This window comes from Falco naumanni, chromosome 11 (genome assembly GCF_017639655.2).
Source record: "Falco naumanni isolate bFalNau1 chromosome 11, bFalNau1.pat, whole genome shotgun sequence".
Lineage (NCBI taxonomy): Eukaryota > Metazoa > Chordata > Aves > Falconiformes > Falconidae > Falco > Falco naumanni.
Window position 1 is genome coordinate 18,202,797 of NC_054064.1, and position 19,733 is coordinate 18,222,529.

The 19,733-nt window shown below is 38.7% G+C and overlaps 1 long non-coding RNA gene across 3 annotated transcripts in view; it reads left to right on the forward strand.

Moving 5' to 3' along the window:
- Nucleotides 1-19,733, forward strand: part of LOC121095345 — a 296,583-nt gene that overhangs the window by 106,938 nt on the left and 169,912 nt on the right. For all 3 annotated transcript variants that reach the window (XR_005830073.1, XR_005830072.1, XR_005830071.1), the window contains exon 3: nt 6,700-6,747. This is a non-coding gene — a long non-coding RNA (uncharacterized LOC121095345). The remainder of the gene's footprint in view (nt 1-6,699; nt 6,748-19,733) is intronic.

The window sequence follows — 19,733 nt, forward strand, 5'->3', positions numbered from 1 at the left end:
ACTTCAATACATCATCTAAATGAGGCAGTGTATATCTTTAAAAATGTAGTACAACTGTATCTTCAAAGAGTTCAGAGATCATTTGCCAAACTTACTTCCTTGCTGTGTACTTCACCCATAAAAACAAGATTGAATCTTCAACATGCAGAGCAAAGCTTATAGAGGAATAAATGTAACAACTCATTTAGAAAGTTAGCAGGCTAGCTGATGGACATTTACGTGGTGGGAATTTTTGGGGTTGTTTTTTTACCTGCTTGGACTGAACTTGCCTCCTCACATCTATTTTCTAAGATCTATTCCTACACAGATTACTAGCCTCTATTATTAGATTTTTCTATGAAGACTAGTTAAAAATTCTAATACTCCTGTTAATTCTGTTTTGAGCACTGACTGGATCATCATATGTGGCTGTAACTGCTTAGACCCGATTTTTTTAAAAAAATATAGTAATGTTTTGGGAGAAAATTTTCAACAAAACCTGTCCATTCATTTGCTGAGACTGTTGTGGCAGTCTTCACAAAGGCATTTGATTTCAGTTATCTGGGAAATGAGTGTCTGTAGCATCTTGAGAAATGCAACTTGTCCAAGTATACTTTGGTTTGGGGGTGGTTTTTTTTTTCATGTAAAACTGAGCTGCTTTCCCTGCGCCATTCTCCTTTTCAATCCTTTCTAATGGTCTTAACTTCTAACTGGTCCGCTTTGACCTTATAACTTGTAGAAATATCCATATGGAAAACATCAGAATGCTTAATGACTTTCATGATTTCTTTGGGAGGGGAAGAGGGAGCAGGGGAAATAAAGTTAATTCATCTTACAGTAAGCTCATTGGTATACCTAAAGTGGTGAGTCTTCTCACCTGTCTCTTACAGTAGCTGAACAGAGTCACAAAGGCTGCCTCTTTTCTGCTTGGGATTTAAAAGCTGATGGTACTGAGGAGAAACTTCCTCATCCTTTACCATGGGCTGTGAAAAGCTAAGTAGCTGGCTGCTACTGGTTTTACCAGCTTGGATAGTTCCTGTAAATCTCTTGCTCTGTGCATCATCTTTGGAAGAATCATCCACTGTCTGGAGCAGTTTCAAGGTCCCTTTTGCACAACTTGGGCTACAGGGCTAAGGATCTAGCCCAAGCAGCTAGCAATGACTTGCAGTACTTTCTTGTCCCACAATGAGAGATTGTAAATGTGTTGTCATGCACATCTTGCTGTCTTCTCAATGGCTATCTAGAACTTCCTCGGGTTCAGATCAGGCTTTCTCCATTTCTGCTTGGTAGAACTGTTTAGCTGCTAGTACCTGAAAAAAGTCCTGAAATGGAAAGAAATACAGGCAATGCAAAAAGAAATACAGCTTTTTAATATCAGCTGAAGTGATCACAGGGTGTGGGGTATGTTTTTAAAAGATATCCGTCATTTGCTTCCTGAAGAGTCACGTTCCATGAATGGTTAATTTGGCTGGACTGTGTCTTATGTTTCAACAATAGTTCATGCTAACATACAAGTATGTAGCTTTGTCTTGAAAAATATTCTACAATGCAGTCTCTTAAACAGTCTTTATCTTGCAGTTTTAGCTTCCCACCCTGCCCCGTACCCCCCTTGAAATGTAGGTGGTCACCCAAAGTAAACAGAATTCCTTGTACTCCCTCCACATCTGCTATGTGTTATCTGGCACTCACCTCTGACCCTGATATTCATCATAAGAATAAGAATTGCATCCTATTCAGCTGGTTGCGTGCACTTTAACTCCAGTGATCGCTGGCTGTTGAAATAGCATGTGCTGGGAACAGAAATTGCTGAGACAGCATCAGGGTGTTCAGACTGGACTGTTCCACTTTCCCGTACACTTTTGGATAATAAACAGAATGTTAGAGATAAGCAGGTCAGCACAGTATACTGGTAGACAGACTTTGGTATAATTTAGGACTATACTTCCTAGTAAATGCAATGAAATGAGTTCGATACTGACTCCTAATGAGAAGGATTTTTGAAAACAGACTAGTTCTCTTCCCTAGCTGCTGTATCAAATGACATTATGCATCTGTATAGAGAAACAGTATCCTTCTGTATGGAAACAGTAAGTTTGAAAGTATGTTTGTGTTGCAAACAGCAATTAGTGATCCTCTGACTTTGGTTTAATAACACCATCCTCCATGACCTAGTGGTATCATTCAAGGAACTAAGTAATTTCTGTTGTAAGAGTTTTAAAATCTGACCTTAAATGTGAGGATCCATATGTTAAGATGAATACAGATCTGGTCTCTGTGACCCCGCTAAATGGAACCCATCTGAAATTTTTGTTTTTCGCAAGGATGAACAGAATTACTTTTTGGACACTGTGGAGGAAGAAATAAAACTGCCAATTTGCTCGCCAAGGGTGGATCGATTAAAACTTTGGGAACTTCCCAGTTGGAACTAGAATCTTCATTTACTGCAAACTTTCTGCTACTTTTCTATCTTCTGTGAGGACAGAGGTGTGAGGGAGAAACCCTCTGCTAGTCCCCTAATCTTCAAACTCGCGTCTTTGATTGAATTATGATCATAGTCATGCAGTGCTGTCAGTTAAATGTGGCTTTGACCCATAGGATAAACTGCAAAAATCTTATGGGCCTTTAGCTGCCAAGTTTATCTCCCTCTCATCACCTCCCAACCCCACCTCTCCATCCCCAATTCTTTTTAATTTAAAAAAAATATATTTGGGAATCAACAGTGTTCTGAGACCAATGTGGTTTACCAGCTGCCACTACTGCCCTTTGGTGCTACAAGCTGCATGAGTGATTACTGACAAACAAAACCAAGACCTCCGTTTACCAACGCTTTTGGGCAATCTTTGTCATCCCAGCAAAAGCTGTTCTTGCAAGGGCACTTCTACTCAGAGGGTCATCATATGGGTTACAAGCATCTAGTAATGCTCAGTGATACATACAGATTATCAGTATGTGAATTGATTTTTTTTCCTTTAAATTGCTTCTTCACTTGCCAAGTTTGTTTCCTTGAACATGTCTGTATTTATATTTAGCAAAATTAACAAGGGATGAAATAGGTGCTGAGGATGTTAATTATGTAATTATATGAGCAAAGATGTACCATGTAATGGGCAGAGAAGAAAAATGACGGACCTTACATGAAGAAATTAAATCCCATGTTAGGTTTTTGATTAAAGTCCTCATCTTTACTGTGTTGCCAGTGGTCAATGGTGACCTCAAATGCAAAGGTGAAGGGGTTTATTTCTTGTTTGCATTTATTAAAGTATGCACATATGCATCTGATATATGTTCACATTAGTTAATTTTTTTTTACCAGCAGATTAAAATATGGGAGGCAGGATTCTCATTCAGGAAATCATCTGTTTGAAAAAGACTGTAAAGTGAAATGAAAAGGATTGTATGAACTTTAGTAGTATCTAAGTGGTTTCAGTTTGCACATTGTTAAAAGTCATGCAGTGTCCTTTGCCCTTTTCATCTTGTTTATTTTAATAAAGAAGACCAGTTAGTTTGAAAGGTATCAGAGTTCTCAGTACCAGAATTGACTACTGATCACCCTATCACTTCACAATTCTTTATATGTCAGGAACACTTGAAAGTATATGCACATGTTTGTGGGGATTTTTTCTTTTCCTCCGGAGAGATTCAATTATTTATGCTAGAATTCTTCTTATTGTGAGTTATTTTTATAATTGAATCAAAACTGTGTAGGCTGATACAGCCCCAAGTTACCTTTGTGATCTGAAAAAGCCTCAGAATGGCCAAATAGAATAACTTTGTCACTTGTTTGTCATACCAGTTTTGACAATGGGTCATTCCATAGATGTCTAAAATGATCTTTAGCTGCATTTTATGAAGCAAGAACTGTAATCCAATAACAATTTTCTGGCTAAGTGCTTCTCAGTTGCCACTGGGGACTAACTGCATCACTGTTGCTGCTCTTAAAATGAGCTTAAGCTAAAAGGACACAAATTTCATATTTCTTTCCTTATTTTCTTGAGAGTAATCTAAGAAAATAATATTTTAAATAATTGCATTCTGGTTCCTGAGGGACATCAGCATAATTGCATTGAGGATACCTTTATTTTTTTATGCATTTATTTATTAACAAAGAAGTACATTCAATCTGTAAACCAAACGGTTGGTCCAGCGGCACAAAACAATAAAGAAATGAAGCCTCTAGTTCATTAAATTGGAATATAGGGATTGAATTACTAATTTATGTTGGTTTAAATTTCATGTTATAAATTACAGGATTCTAAGATGTAAGGGAAAAATGTTCCCCATGATGCAGACTACCTACAATTCCAGCCACAAAGATTTATATAAGACTCATTGGAGATGAAGGAAGGAGAGGTACTGAAGACAGACTGGCATGGTTCATCTGGTACATCGGTGGGCATGTCACAGAAGGCACAACTTAAAAAAAGAAATCAAACCACCACAAAACAAATGAAAAAAAACCCAAACCCTTATTTAAACTGAGGATACTGGGCGCTGGGTGTACTTTTAAATATGGATAGTTTGAAATGCAGGTTTCTGAAACTCCACAACATGAAGGTCAGGTAACAGAAGAAATGAACAGTGATAAAGAGAGATGCTTCATAAACCTTAAGTGGTTTCATTTCATTCCTGTGTTATCTCTTCTGTCATCCACCCTAGTGTTTTATTCAGTGTAATCTTGTGTTCAAAACTTTCTTGTGAATTTAAATCTGCTATTAAGTTCACTGTATTCTGATCATTTTAGTTTGATTTCTGTGTATAACAGTCTCTGGAGTGGCCTGTAGAAGCAAATATAAAACCCATATAAGACAATATGTTCTTTTCAGAGTTATTACGTTGACTGGATTCCTACTATTGGGACCTGGTCCTCCGATTCCGGAGATGAAATCTTAACTGGCTCGTATTTCAGCCTTCAAGACCACGGGCAAGTCACTTTCTGAGAACAGCATGTGCCTCAGTGTTACACTTCTTCAAAAGTTGAGTTCATTTCCTTCTTGAGTAACATGGAGTGTTCCAGAAAGACTGCGTCAGACTTTTCTGGATAAATATTAGCTGATCTTTCCCATTCTTACATGAACTTGATAATTAATCTATGCCACCTGAATGGCATTCTGTCATGAATGTTCAGGAATTGACAGCTAATTTAATGAATCTTGAGAAGATGTGATGTTTCCAGCATTTCTGTAATGGAGCCACACTTACTATGAACTTAAACCACTTCCCCTCTTCATTCGAGCTTTCTCCTCATCCTCTGTGGGCTTTTGTTTGGAAACCAATTAAGCACAGCAGGGTATTTTAGTTTTGCCTGTATTCTGTGCCACATCTCACATTTTACAGGGTTTTAAGGAAGTCACTACAGTAAGTATTTAAATATATCTATGAAATAGCATGTGACATGCTTGTTTCACAGTCTTTCTCAGGTGGAAGTTACAGTTATGATGGGGGTATTTGCCTGCTAGAAGTGTAGTCTTTGTCAAAAACTTACTCAGTTATTTGATCATTTATGTACTTTGAACCACCATTAATTCTGACACACAAAATAAAAGATCAAGGTTTCTCCAGCACTTGTTTCATGGGAAGGGAGATTTCAGTCTCTTCTGACCATTAGAAGTGGCCTGCTCCACCCCATCTCACAGTCAGATGAAGGCTACAAGCCCTCAAGCGAGTCAGCAAGAATTGAGGCACTTTCATGAGTACCAGCTCTCTGCTCAGAACAAGGACAACTTTGATCAGGTTCCTCAGGGCTGGTCCTGTCAAGGTTTGGCCATCTCCAGGGGCAGGGATTGCACAATCTCTCTGGCCTACCTGTTAGTGTTTTACTATCCTAATGGTGATTTCTTTTCTTTTTTTTTTTTTTTCTTCCTTTTAACAATATTTACTTGTTTTAACTTGGTGTCCATTATCTCTCATCCTGTCACTTGTGCACCTCTCAGAAGAATATGGCACTCTCTCTCAGTAGTTGAAGATTACTTCCGACTGTGTTTGAGACTGGCTGCAGTTGCCCTTGTTTTGATGAACCTTCTGTGTCTTGCAGAGCTTCAGAATTTTCAAGAATAGTATTCTGCCTTTAGTAGTTCCTTGGACCTTATTTTTTGCATTTTGTTGAACATCATCTAAGATTGATTGACGGGGCTAAACAATATTTTTGTGTAAGAATCAGGGTTTCTATTTCAAGGACTGCAATGTGGGCATATTTGGGATCTGTAAGGTGTGTAATTTGGATTTGATAATCGTATTCTCAAAAACTGCTTTATGAAGGACTATCATGCCTTTGTAGGTCATACTTTTGCTACAAAAACTCATGACAGTTTGAGTGCATTATCTCACTAAAGCTGCGTGTATTTTGCTTGAGGCAATGGCTAAACACCATAAACCTTGATTGTTTCCAAAGGTTCAGAGAGGCCCAGAGGTCCTGAGCTCTAGTTCATGCTGATTGACCATAATGTATTTGAAGCTTATCTTTCTATACCTCATTGACTTGGAGTATGTAAGTGTTTGCATAGTACGAAAATGGTAAATGGAAGAATGGTGCCAATTACCAAATATGAACCAGGTTTCAGAGTGATAAGACATTCACTTTCCTTACAGATCTGGCCTTGCGATTTCTTAATCCTGCCAGGAGGATGATAATAGGAGGTTTTATGTATACTTGGCTGAACAAAATAATCTTTAAATAAGTTTAATTAATAACTGTTGGTTTTGTTGTTTGTGTTTTTTTCCCAGTGTTCTCAGATGAGAGATAATCTGAGCAGCAAAGTATTTACAGCACAGGTAAGTCACACAACTGATTATATTCAAATTTTTTTACTAAAGTATTGAATTTATTGATGTGAAATTGACAACCTGCAGATTAGCAAAGCAAGGTCTAGATAGTACTCTAGAAGTACTAGCAAAATGACAGATACAGAGTTGGAGAATACAGCACACAGCTGTAAGCCATTCTAATGATGACAGACCACTTCCAAGGCATAAAATTGTATTAGAGGAATAAGTCATTTTCCTGTATCGGTTCTCTCTTGAATCTCTTCATTGAAACACTAGCTTCCAGATCTGTAAGTCATTCTTACATGCCAGAGACAGTTCAACCTGTTGTTTCCTCACCTACAGTTTGTGAATTCCCTTCTGTTTTCTGTGGGTGCGTACACCCCTGCCTTCTCTGGTCAGCTGTCTCCTGCCATAGAGAAGTGTAAATGGTGTTCTCTTCCCCTGCCTTCAGAACAAATAAGAGGGTGAATTTACTCTGTTATTTTAAGGGGGAATTTCTTACAATTTGAGAGTAATGAGATTAATTACTTGAAAAGTAAAGGAAAGTGTTTGCATATCTCTTTACTGTGCAATAGATGCTATTTTTCTGAAGTAAATTACTGAAATGTATACTACAGAGGTGTGTGTGAAGAAATAAGTAGCTGATCATATTAGAAGTTTGAGTTTATATGAAACAACGTGAGTTGATAGACAAATATGGCTTGAGATTTTTGTCTAACTCTCGCTAGTTCTGGCCAACAGCATGTTATCAGATTAGGAGTATTTTACCATCAGAATAAATAACTGAAAATTCATGCTGGACCCTATGCTCCAAGGAGCTTCTACTAACATTGGTCAGATGGAGCCCACCTGGGAGGACACTGTTGCTAGCTGCTTATGGTTATTGTGTATTAATCCTCTCATGAGTATCACATGCAAACCACAGCTCCGATTATCTTTTTGCTTTCCTCACATCTCCTTCTCGTCCGACCAACTTCTGTCTCTCTCCATTGTGCCTTTGAAGTGGGTTTGCTCTTTTCAGCTCCAGTGTAGGCATTTCTGCATATGCAGCTCCCAGCTGCATTCCACAGGCCTATATTCCAGATGCCCGTGAGAACCAAACAAAGCATTACTGTCTATAGCACAAAGTATATGGGAATACATCTGGAAGAGGGAAGTATCAGCTGCCTGACAACAAGGAGGCCACTATGGATGAAGAACTATTGTAAGAAATTGTAGCAAGAGGAGAAATAAGCTGTCCACTTTAAGTTCCATTTTTTAATTATTTTTTTTTTTTACTTTGCTCTGACAAACTAAGAGTTTTAAGCCTACTGCTGGGATATTAGTTATTTCTTATTTGAGGTATTGTATTTAGCACTATACTGTAGTATTGTGGACAGGTTGTGAAGGGGGTCAACACTGGATTCAGTTCTGTAACTATTTAAGTGGACTCTGCCATCCCACACATTTTGCTTAGGGATCATTTGTTCTTTAACAGTGTTCTGTTGGTGACATGACTGAGCTCAGTTTTTGGCAGATGAGTTCAGGATGGGGGACTGTTTCACAAGTAGACAAGATCTATGTGCCTTTACTGTGCCTCAGCCTGCTTGTGTGTTGTCTGCTCTTCCTCTAGGCCACATACACAGTGTGAGCCCTCCAAATCTGTGGGGACTCTGGGGGTGATGGGGCATTTGTGTCTCAAACATTGTCACAGATTACATGCCAGCTGTGTCTGATCTGTTAGGCTTCAGACTTTCATTAATCCAAACAGAGTCCTCTTTTGATCCTCACATCACTTTGCATGACAGGTTTCTGGGCATCAGAATTGGTACTTAGGTGACTGGACTTGATATGCACACAAGAACAGTTCTTAACAACTAAAAAGAACGATGTCATTTGTGCCACAGCACACCTAAAACAGATTGTTTCAGAACATCTAAAAGAGCTTATATTCTCTTTCATGTTGAGAGTAACATGCTAATATTCAGGATTATTTTTTTCCCCTGAGAGTCTTAAACATAAAACACTGTTCTTCACACTTGATTTTTATAAAGTCTGGATTTATAAGGGATGTGGGGCACTGGATGTCCTGTTTTCTGTGTTGGTATTGGGGCAGTTGCAGTTCTAGTTTTACCTTCAGCCCCTATAAACCATATCAGTATAATGTTGTTCAGCCAAAAAGCAGCCATTACATTTGTACTGTTTAAGTACATTGGACAAGTGGCAGTAAAGTAGACAATAACAGTTTTCTCTCACTCACATTTTTCAAAACATATTTGATAGCCTCAGTGTTATAGTCAGGAAAAGCAGCCCTCTGGTTCTATCATTTTTATTAAATGCCACTGCTTTAAACTAACTGGCAGTAGGCTTTTTTCTACTCGCCGAGCAGTTTACTAATTTAGATAACTCCTCAGTCATCAAAGCCTCCTTCTTTGGTCCCACCACAATCATTGTGACAGTTCCAGGTAAGAGTATTTGGCAGGGATAGCTCAAGGGTTCATTCTTTTCAGAATGTTTACTTTACCTGACATTTCTTTCCTGGGTGCCACAGTGATTAGTCATCTGTATATTATTTAAGGGAAGCTAAGGAATACTGTTCTCTCCATGTAAAGAAACAGCTAGGGAGTGTATAATAAAAATAAATAAATAATAAAAACCCCTCAGCACTGAAGAAGATGTACTAGAAAAGCATTAAAGTTGCACAGCAAGTGCAGAACAGTGTGTGCATGTGTATTCTAGATAGGGCAGAGAATATTGACTGCCATCAGGATTGCCTGAAAATTCTCACTTATAAACCACTGTAAACAAGATTGGTTTGATTTATTTTTAATCTTCACAGACTTTACTGTTTGTGTTGATATTTTCCATGTTGGGCTTCCTCCTGGAGCAAAACATTTGGAATGACTGATCAAAATGGCTTGGTTGTTTCTGGAAAGGAAGTGAATATGTATTGCTCTGAACAAAATTTTGAGTACTCCCTGCCCCACCCCACCCCCAATTGCATCTTTCTTTTGTTATTTCAAAATACCATCAAAATCTGCTGTCAAAATGTGATCTTTCCTTGAAGTACCGGTTCCTGTTGAGAAAGATGCTATTGTTTTATTCCATGAGCTGAAATGATAGAGGTCTGTACAGTTACTCTGACTATTGCTAGTGATTCTACTGAGCCGCAGGCTTGTCACTAGGATTCCAAGCTGTGGCATTTGTGGAGAGCTGGATAGTTCTGAATTTTTAGAAACTTGGTAATTTACAAATAAAAACTGAGATTGCAAGTTGAGAGTTTAAAATCAGGGTGAAATCTGCTGGATAAAGCATGGATAGCACTCACTTGAGCAGTTCAAATTTTTCAAATCCAATATTTTATTTTTTCTGTTAAGTGTGTGCCTTCAAGCCCTTTTTATGGTATGCTTTTCAAGACTTGCTCCAGAGACAGAATTATTAATCTCCTCTTAGGTTTCTATATAGCGCTCAACACTACAGTGCTTCACAAACCATTAATGATGTTATTTTCACAACACCCTGGTGAAATGAGAAGGAATTATTGTCCTCATTTGACAGATGGAGACTGGGACACCGTAATTCAGGGTTGAAAGTACCTACTAATTTGGGAACCCAGTCTGAGACATCCGGCTCCAATCTTTTTCAAAATATTTAACATCGGGTAGTAAGCTGAAAGCACAGATCCCTTTAACTTTAGCTGCATTTGTGAGTGATTAGCACTTTGAGCAAGGTACCCAGATTTCAAGTCAGCTATGGAGCACATGAGGAACATAGAATTGATGACCTTGTATGAAAAGCTTGGTTTTAAGAACTTGTCCTGTATCTCATAGACTGTCTTGTAACAAAAGGAGGTGTAGACTGCAAACTCTTCAGGGCAACTTTTAAACTACCTTAAGCAGGAGACTTTTTTTTTTTTTTTTCTTTTCTTCCTGCATTCCTCGCTCATTACACAACTATGAACCTCAGCAATGAACCTCAGCAATGCAGGCGGCAGCCCTTCTCCTCCTCAGGCAGCCATGCTATGCACCGCATGAAATGGTAACCTTGTGGAAAACTCAGTTTGTGATTATATAACTAAGTTGTATGATGTGTTTACTAAATGCCGAACTCTTGTCCTGTCTTTGATCACAAACAACTGAAGTCTGAGGTGTATCAACAGAGAGAACTACTGACTACTAATGAGGTGGCTAGTATACTGGCATAAAATGGCTCTGCAAATGTTTGTGTAGGCAGATATAGTTTGAACACTGATGACTACTGCTCAACTGTACTGATTTCCTCCCATTCCCCATCTCTTGTCCCTTGTTTTCTACCTAGATCCCAAACATTGTAGGGTAGGGTCTACTATGTTTTGCTTGTATAGAACTTGATCAAGGGACCTCAGCTGCTCTGATGGAGTCCCTCTTTGTTCACATTATTCATGTTATCATCTGAAAAAAATTAGTCTCTCAACTACTTAATTGAAATATTTGCTGTATAGACTGTCTTCCGTGGACCCCAGTGGTGATCACTGACAGTTGGCTATGTGTATTGGCCACCTAGAATGTTGCAGGGAGAATTACAATTTGTTCACTAACTTTTGTTTCTCTTAAGTGAATTTAATGTGTTTTATACTTTTCAATTTACTAAAGTGCTAGTAGTTTATTAAAACAGAACATTAAATTGACCTGTATACCTGTATCACAGGACTGTTGTGAAGATTAATAATTAGATAATGTTTGTAAAGCACTTTTTATAAGTGAAAAGTGCTATAAAGTGCTAAGTATTATTATTGCAGCATGATAGAGATCACAAAACACAAGTGAATTAGCTCTAGGTTTAAACCTTATAAGGCAAAGCATACCAGGGGCAAAATAACATTACAGTTATTTTTCTTACATCCAGCACTTCATTAACTACCACATAGGGTTATATAACTCTGTGAGAGTCTAACTTAGTAAAGTTTATAATCATAGCAGGAAAAAGTTCTCACGGGTTTTGCAGGCAAGACTTGTGTGTACAGCTTTTAAGGTCACACAGAGTTCCTCCAGCTATGCAGCATTAGTGCTTCCAGTTGCATGTAGGGACATCACTGCCCACTGGCTCTCTCCAAGTTAACCCCTACCACAGGAATGCCACTGTCTAGCTTCGATCATACGTGTCACTAAAAACAGGTCTTCACTGCATGTAAAGTGGCATAATACCACTGAATGAATACAGACATCTTTTTCTCAGGATTTTACTATGCTTTCTCTCACCAGCTCTTTTCCACAGTCTCTGTCACTCCTTAATCTCTGCTTTTCCTCTAAATTTTTACTGAAGATGTGAGAAAGACACACTCCAATAAATCCATTGCTTGTTTTCTGGGTGTAGTCAAGTCTTTAATGTCTTTGAGAAAGTCAGTCAACACTTCCTTTCCTCTTTAATTCTCACTTCTTGCTTATCTTGCTCCAGGTGGCCTATTGCTACTGCTGCAATCATTGCTTTTCCTAAGGATGCCATAAACACAGAATATTTTCTGAAGTCCAGTTCTGGTGCTGCCTGTTTTCTGCTCCATCCTCTGTAGGATGATCTTGGGCCAAAACCTTGAGAAGTGGCATTTGTTACTTGGTATAGCTACCTGCTGTTTTCTGAGAAAAGGAATGTGAAGTAGCCTCCTCAGAGAAGTGTGCGAAAGCTTTGATAGACAGTCCATTAAGAAAAATTACATGCCTCTTTCAGTTGGATTTAACTTCTTCTAGGCTACTTGATTATTACTTTTTCTTTTTCTTTTTTTTTTTTTTTGGGGGGGGGGGGTGGGGAGTGGGGAGTGGGGGGGGTGTATCTTGTTTATTTTCCTCCTTCCCTCCCTTCCTCCTATAGGAAATCTCAGTAGATGGCCTTTTAAGTGCTAGCTGCTGGTACGTGGACTGACTCTGCAAGTTCCTTTTAATTTTACACTAGCCATGCTAGTCTGACTGAAGCATTCCTGTCTTATCTCTAAAAAACAAAATAAAACCCACAAAACCAAAATATGTGCACCAAGGCACCACATCCCCCACTACAATTCACATCCAAGTTACTGTGGTGAGTTTACTGCATTTGTTTGCTTCTGAAACATGCAAAATCTGTGTTGAAATGTCAGGTCTTATATGGTGAGTGCTGAAGAGAAACCATTTACCTTGAGCACCAGGCACATGAGTTTCGGGGGAACAATTTTTGGACACTTCACAGGTGTTTGTTAGGATCTAATTGCAGCTCAGAGCAAATTGCAAAGCACCTGTGCTGGGAGAGACTTGCAGTCTATAGAGCTCACAAGATCATGGCTTCTTTTCCATATTGTCTTTAGACATCCTCAATATACCCTTCTTCAGGCAGTCTCAGGAAAGTGACACTGGGGTCCTCTGTAAAAGGACTCAATCTGCCTTCACATCCAGATGCTGACTGCGACATACAGTCACCGTGTGGGCTAGAATAGATGCAGGCTGGAGAGAACCGCAGCCCTGTGACCTGCCCTGGTCCACAAGCACATTCATAGGTGCAAGAGGGGTAGCTGAGGCTGCCCTGCAGGACTTGCCCATGAGGTAGCCATGTTGGCCCTTCTGCAGGATGCGAGGTAAGCAGAGCTGAATTTGATCATAAGCACAGCCCAGTGCCTCTTGTACGTACTGGTAACTTTGGGAAATAGATATGAGAAGTGCTAGAATGAAAATGTAGATGAACAGGGAAAAGATTTGATTTATGGATCTACTGATGCATTTCTATTATATTTGTGGTTTTGTGCAGTGGTATGATTTCTGTGTGGGTAACACAACGAGGAGAGTAAGCTCTAACTCTGTAAAGGAAAGAGAAGCTCCACTTTATCCAAATTGGAACCAGCTGATTCCCAAAACCAGCAGGGTGGGGAGGGGATTATTTATAGTCAAACCAGCAAGGAGAGGATTATTTATAGCCAAACCTGGAAGCAGTGTGACAGGTAGTGAGGAGTACTTGGGTCAGGCAAAGACATCTGCTGGGTATGTCAGCAATACATAGGTAACTCTGTATCCAGCAGTAAATGATAGGACAGAAATTACAGCTGACCTGGAGGAAGAAATGTTGCAGAGGCACATTTGAGGGAAGTAACAATGTGTCAGGCAAAAGAATTAACTAAAATTAGGTATGCCAACAAACATAAAATCTATGTACCAATGAGAGACTTAAAGTCAAAAGTAGGTGAACTAGGTGTCTGGGGATGGAAAAGTGTAGAGGAATGCAGGCAGTGGGTTTATCAGTATTGATAATGTGCAGCTGTGGCCTTGCCTCAGCAACAGTGGGTTGATTGGCATGGATGATGTGCAGCTGTAGCTCGTTCCTGATAAGTGGTTAAATAGCCCTGAGGATTGTGGGAGAGGGGGTCAGGTGGTGCAGGGGCAGTATGGTCTGACTTCTGGGGGAAGTAGATACAGCACAGCCAGTAGAATCTGACCAACGGTAAAGCCTTGTTGCAGTCTACTAGTTTCATTGTGCTGCAACGATTGGTGCCGCATGTGGGGCTGACTGAGTTGGACTCCAACTACAACAGAAAAGGACTGAGCTTTCAAAGTAAGTGCAACTCAAACAGTTGATACTAGTGCAATATTGTAGTATGTAACTATTAGCTGGGTAGAGTAGATCAGATGCTGGTGTGTTTCAGTACATGGCTATAAATAATGTAGACCAGATCAGCCATGAAGACGGGGCATAGCTTTCTGTGGTACAACCAGTTAATATTTCTCAGTGAAAAAGTATACAACAATTTGATAGGGAACTGCTGTTCTTCTACTACAATGTTTCTAAATGTTTTAGGAGTATCCTAAGCTTTGTATAAGCTCCTTGGTGTGGATTTATTTTTAAATCAAAAGAAAAATCACTAAAAATAATGGTAGGTTTATACTACTTGTTGGCTGCTCAATGAAATTATGTTGAAGGCCTGATTCTCGTTCTCACTGATGTTGCTTGCTGTTACTCTGGCATTATATAACGTAGACAGAAATGTGTGGAGACCTACTGCTTGATTGTAAAGAAGGGTTAGTGTAAACTAAAATTGTTCCCTGTCTGTGTAGCTGTGAGGAATATCAAAGAGGTAGTAACATTTACCCATCTATAAAATGGTTGTATGTGACAATAGGGCAAGGTTTCTTGACAATTCAGATGATTACACTCAAGATCAGCTACTTCTTCAGACAGGCACAAATGGAGAGCTCTGTCATACGTTAATTGCCTCAAGGTACCTATTTATACTTAGTAATAGTAGCCACAGTATAATTAGGTTTCATGTCTTTGGAGAGAGAGCACAATAACCTCTGTGGTTCGACACTGGGAATCCATGACTGGACTGTCTAAACCATTCTGAAATGTGCTTTGTGATGTTTGCAGTGTCTAAGGCAAATTTGATGGGCTAGAAAAGTGCAAGAGATTTTTCTCATGTTCTGGTCATTTTCTATTTTAAAAAGAAACTAATGAACAAAGAAACAGAAGAAAACTCAAGATAGTCAAAGACCTTACTGTAGGAGAGACTTGGATTTTTAATTCATAGTGGGAAAAGGTACAAAATGAAGGAGTCTAAAAAGCAGAGGAATGTTTTGAGAGCAAGAGGATGACTTGGTAAGCAAGAAATACGGAACTGGTCAAATGAAATTTCATGCATCTCATAATTAGCATATAGAATTCATTGCCATAAGATATCATGGGAGCTGAGCACTTACAGGTAATGAGAGAATCCAAATTATGTTAGGTACAATAAAAACTGTAATAAAGATGTAAAACTTTATGCTTGTGGACAGGAGTCAAACACGTGTGGAGGGGGTTCCAAGGAATCTCCATGCTTGAGGTGATTATTCCATAATTTTCCTCTTGGATTTTTTTGCTTTCCTTTGTAGCAATAGGTACTGATGCAATTGAGGCTCTGCTGAGGAACTCTGTGTTCTCTTGCATTTATGCTTGTGTAGGAAGGGAGGAGAGGGTGCTACAAGAATATGCTCCTATTCAGAGCCTCTCAGGAGGAAATAACTCTTAGACACTGCTAGAGAACACAAGCAAAGTAACCTTGCTGTAACTGGCATCAGGGTGTGAACTCCACAGCTGCACAGAAGAAAGACCTGGTCAGGTTACCCTTAGCTCTCAGCCCCCCATAGCTGAGCCAGGAGTGCATTCTGTGCAATGCAGAGTCCTAGATGACTTTCTGCAATTTCATTGTATTTTTGCCCCCATCTTCTCCTTTAAAGTAAATTTATCATTTGCAGTACATAAATACATTATTTGTACTCGAAAACAATGGTTTCTCATATGTAATCTACCTCACACTGACGATCTGCAGGACACGGGTTGTGAGTGGTGTTTAAGTGGCAGTACATGTTGGGTCTGTTGCCTGGGGATCTGGGTGCAGCCTCCAGCCTGCTAGGTGAGCCGGCAAAGGAGGTGTGCTTCCCACCCCGGCTCCCCCATCAAACTGGAACTGCATCTAGCCACATGGTGGTCTGCTCACCTGGTCTCTGTTCTGCATGGTGAGATAGAGAACTTTAGGAATTGCTTTCCCAAACCAAAGTGAAAGTATCTTACCAACTGAAAGTGGCAGTAGATTGCTGCTAATGCTCTTGTCATTTCCAGAGGTAATGTATTTAATCCTGTCTTTCACTGTTGCTTGACCCTATGGCTGCTGTAGCCATTTTCGGGCACTGAATTAATCTGAATGGAAACATGGGCAAAAAACCACAGTAGCCACACTATATTTATTATGCATTTGAGAAGGAAGAAGAAACTGCTTCAGCACTGCTTCCTTCTCATACTTCATATCTCTAAAAGTAGCTAGTTAATTGCATTCCATGGTTACTGCTATTGTAATATGTGCTTATTTGAAGTGCAAAGATAATCATCGATTGTACACTTTTGACTACACTATTAATGGTTTCAATACCCACATTGTGTTTACATTTTGCTTTATAACTAACACTTAGCCATTGCGGTTTTATACATGTAGTAATTCGGTGAATACTGTCTCCATGTAATGCCCTTGCCATTTCATTCTGCGGTTTTAAGTGTTGTTTTTCTAGGAAGGTCTTGAAATGTGGGGCATTATGTATGAGTTATGCTAATTTGTTAGGGCAATGAATACATTAATTTCATTAGTAAATGGCCTCAAAGCAATAATTACCAGTGTAGGTGTGTCAGAAACGATCATGTTCAGTTTTGCCAGTTAATTATTAAGATTTTGTTCTAAGGGACCTAGATTTGACATCCAGCTTCAATTTAGCCATAAATAAGTCTGAAGTATATCGGGCTGAAGAAATCTAGCCAAGAACTTGTTTTGCTCTTAGAAATTTCTACATTTTGTCTAATTGTGACTGCCAATAAGATGCCAAAATAATTAGTGTCAGTGATATGTTTATACTATACCTCCCAAAAAGGCACATCATAATGAAAATAGCAATCGTACTTTCTCATTCCTCTTGTCTCGCCTTATGTTACAGAATGGTGAATTATTCAATGGCAGTATTACTTGCTAGTGCAGTATTAAATTTGAAATGGCTGCAGATTATTGTTAAAGCTGAAGGGTGTTTTTTAATGGAGTTTACTTCTAATGGCCTAATTAGGTTTCTAAGTTATATCTGTGCACTTCTTGAACTTTACATGGCTAACACTGTAAAGGAGACAAATGGAGGCACCTGTGCACCTAGATTACTTTCCATAGATGTGACCCTATTTTTAATTACAGTGGACCTATTGAAAGCACCTAATAAACCACTGCTCAGTAATAATATGCTTTTAGGCACCTTACAACTGTATTTTTTCCAAAGAAAATGAAAAATTGTGTTCTTGAGCTGAGATATATTTCCTAATTATTAAAATGGTAGCAAATTAGAATTCACCAATGTTTCATTTTTGTAGTCTGCTTTGTAAAATAGTGACATAGCAAGAGGCACAGAGGCCTTCTGTTCTAATCACTTAAGTTACAGCTTCTTTCAAAACTTATGTTTTAAACTGCAAGGTGAAACTTTTCAGATCGCTACAGAATATTGCTAGAAAAATAGAACTGATAACTGTTTACTGTCTCTTTTTGGTTACATCATCAAAGATGCTGCACTACTCGGTTTCATCACAAGAAAATGCACCATATATGGAAGCAAAGGATATATAGGTCTCCCTATGTTTCCCATCAACGGACATGGATAACAGCTGGTCACAACAGCTATATTGGCCCTGAAATCCATTTTATGTTGAGTGCAGGACTCCAGCCAAGCTCTTCAGATTTAGAGCAGAGGCCATCATTGGTCCAGTCCAGTAAGTATATACTCTGCAGAGTTTGCTCCTTGGCCTTATTTCATAATCTCAAGCAGAGTCAGTGAATAATGATATTACATCCAGCTTCTTAGATTTCCAGACACAAAGAGTGGGTGTCTAATTGTGGTTTTCTTCTTTTGCATGATTGATAACTTTGCATTAGTTAAGCTGATATTCATTTTGCCTTGGGACAGATATAAGTAAATGCAACTGATCTCACAATGAGTTTTGGCATGTATCTGGGCAGCCTAGTTACTTTACCTTTTTTCTGGTCAAGCTTCTGAGAAACCTAACCACGCAAGAAAAAACAAGTATTGTGCTGTTACTACAGTAACTGCAGGCCAGCATACCCATTTCTCTTGCTGGATGGCTTTTATTCTGGACTGCTTCTTTGCTGCTCCAGTATTTGTTTAGAGACTCAGAACCCAAGGGAATGAGATCCTTTCTGTGTCAGATTGTGCCCTTTTCCCAAGACACTGGGAGGAAAATGAGTCTTTCTTGTTTATTAGGTAATTAAGTGAAATATATTGATAGTTAGCATTCAAACAAATATAGAGTGGCACAAATCTATCAGAGTGATTTAGGAATACTGTTCACCGTAGAGATTCTAGAATATGTAGCAAAATGTAGACAAAATCCCTTCTTAAATTTTATTCCCAGAAGATAAATCCCCTGGGAAATCAAGTTTTGTAAAAAGCTGTCAGTAGCAAAGAATTTTTTTTCCTCCCCTGATCAAACATCCTAGTCTTTCAGGGAATAGGTTGCCAGTAAGTCTCTTACTTACCTGCATATTCTTATTTTTTGCCATTAGTATCAAGTTTAAACATTTAAGGATTGATTTAATATTTATGGCACAGTTTAATAAAAGTTTAGTGATGTAAGGGAGCTGGTTGCAAAGATGTGCCCCACTAGAAACTCATTTACTTACAGAATCAAATGCTAAGTAAAATAAACAGCTTGGCTTTCTACTGACATTTTATAGCCACCTTAAGGGAAAGGTGGGGATGGGGGTTCTGTTGCCATGTGGGTTTAATTCATGAACTTCCACTCAGAGTGCTCAAAGGCAATGTGGTAGTTGAGCCAACTTTCTCTGTTAAATCACAAAAAGGAAGATTTTTTTTTTTACCAAATACAGGGGATCAACTGCAGCTGCAAAGAGGAAATTTAGAATTATCATCATACCAGTATCAGAAGGTCCTTTATATTTATAGCTTCATAAAAGTTCACAGCTAGAGTATTTGCTGCCAACTCATAAAAGAACTAATGAAAATTTCTGCCGATTTTTTTTTTTCATGGATAGTGATTTCTTAATCCCCTAAATCCTGATGAATTCTTATATTCAAAACATTTGTAAAGGAGGAGGGAAAAAGACTTCTTGTTGCCTTAATAGGGTAGGTCCCACTTAAACTGTAGCACAGTTAGTCTCATAGTGAGTTTTACTTAGGTAATATTGCCATGCTCCAAGTGTACCCATTAACACCAAGGTAACTGTTTGTGACCAGTATTATTCAATGTAAAAGAAAAAAAGAACTTGTAAAATTGTTGCCTTTGTGAAGGTAAATTGCTGTATTGTTTGGATAAACTTTAAAATTTGATTTATAATCATAACAATGATTATTGCTTCAAAATTAAAAAACTAATTAAGCACTAAGTTTCTTTCAGATAAGTAGTATTTGGCAGTAATGAAAACCTTGTGGTTTAATGTATCTCAAAGGGTGTTGTAACTGAATAATTCTCAGGCTCTCCGAGTTCTTGCG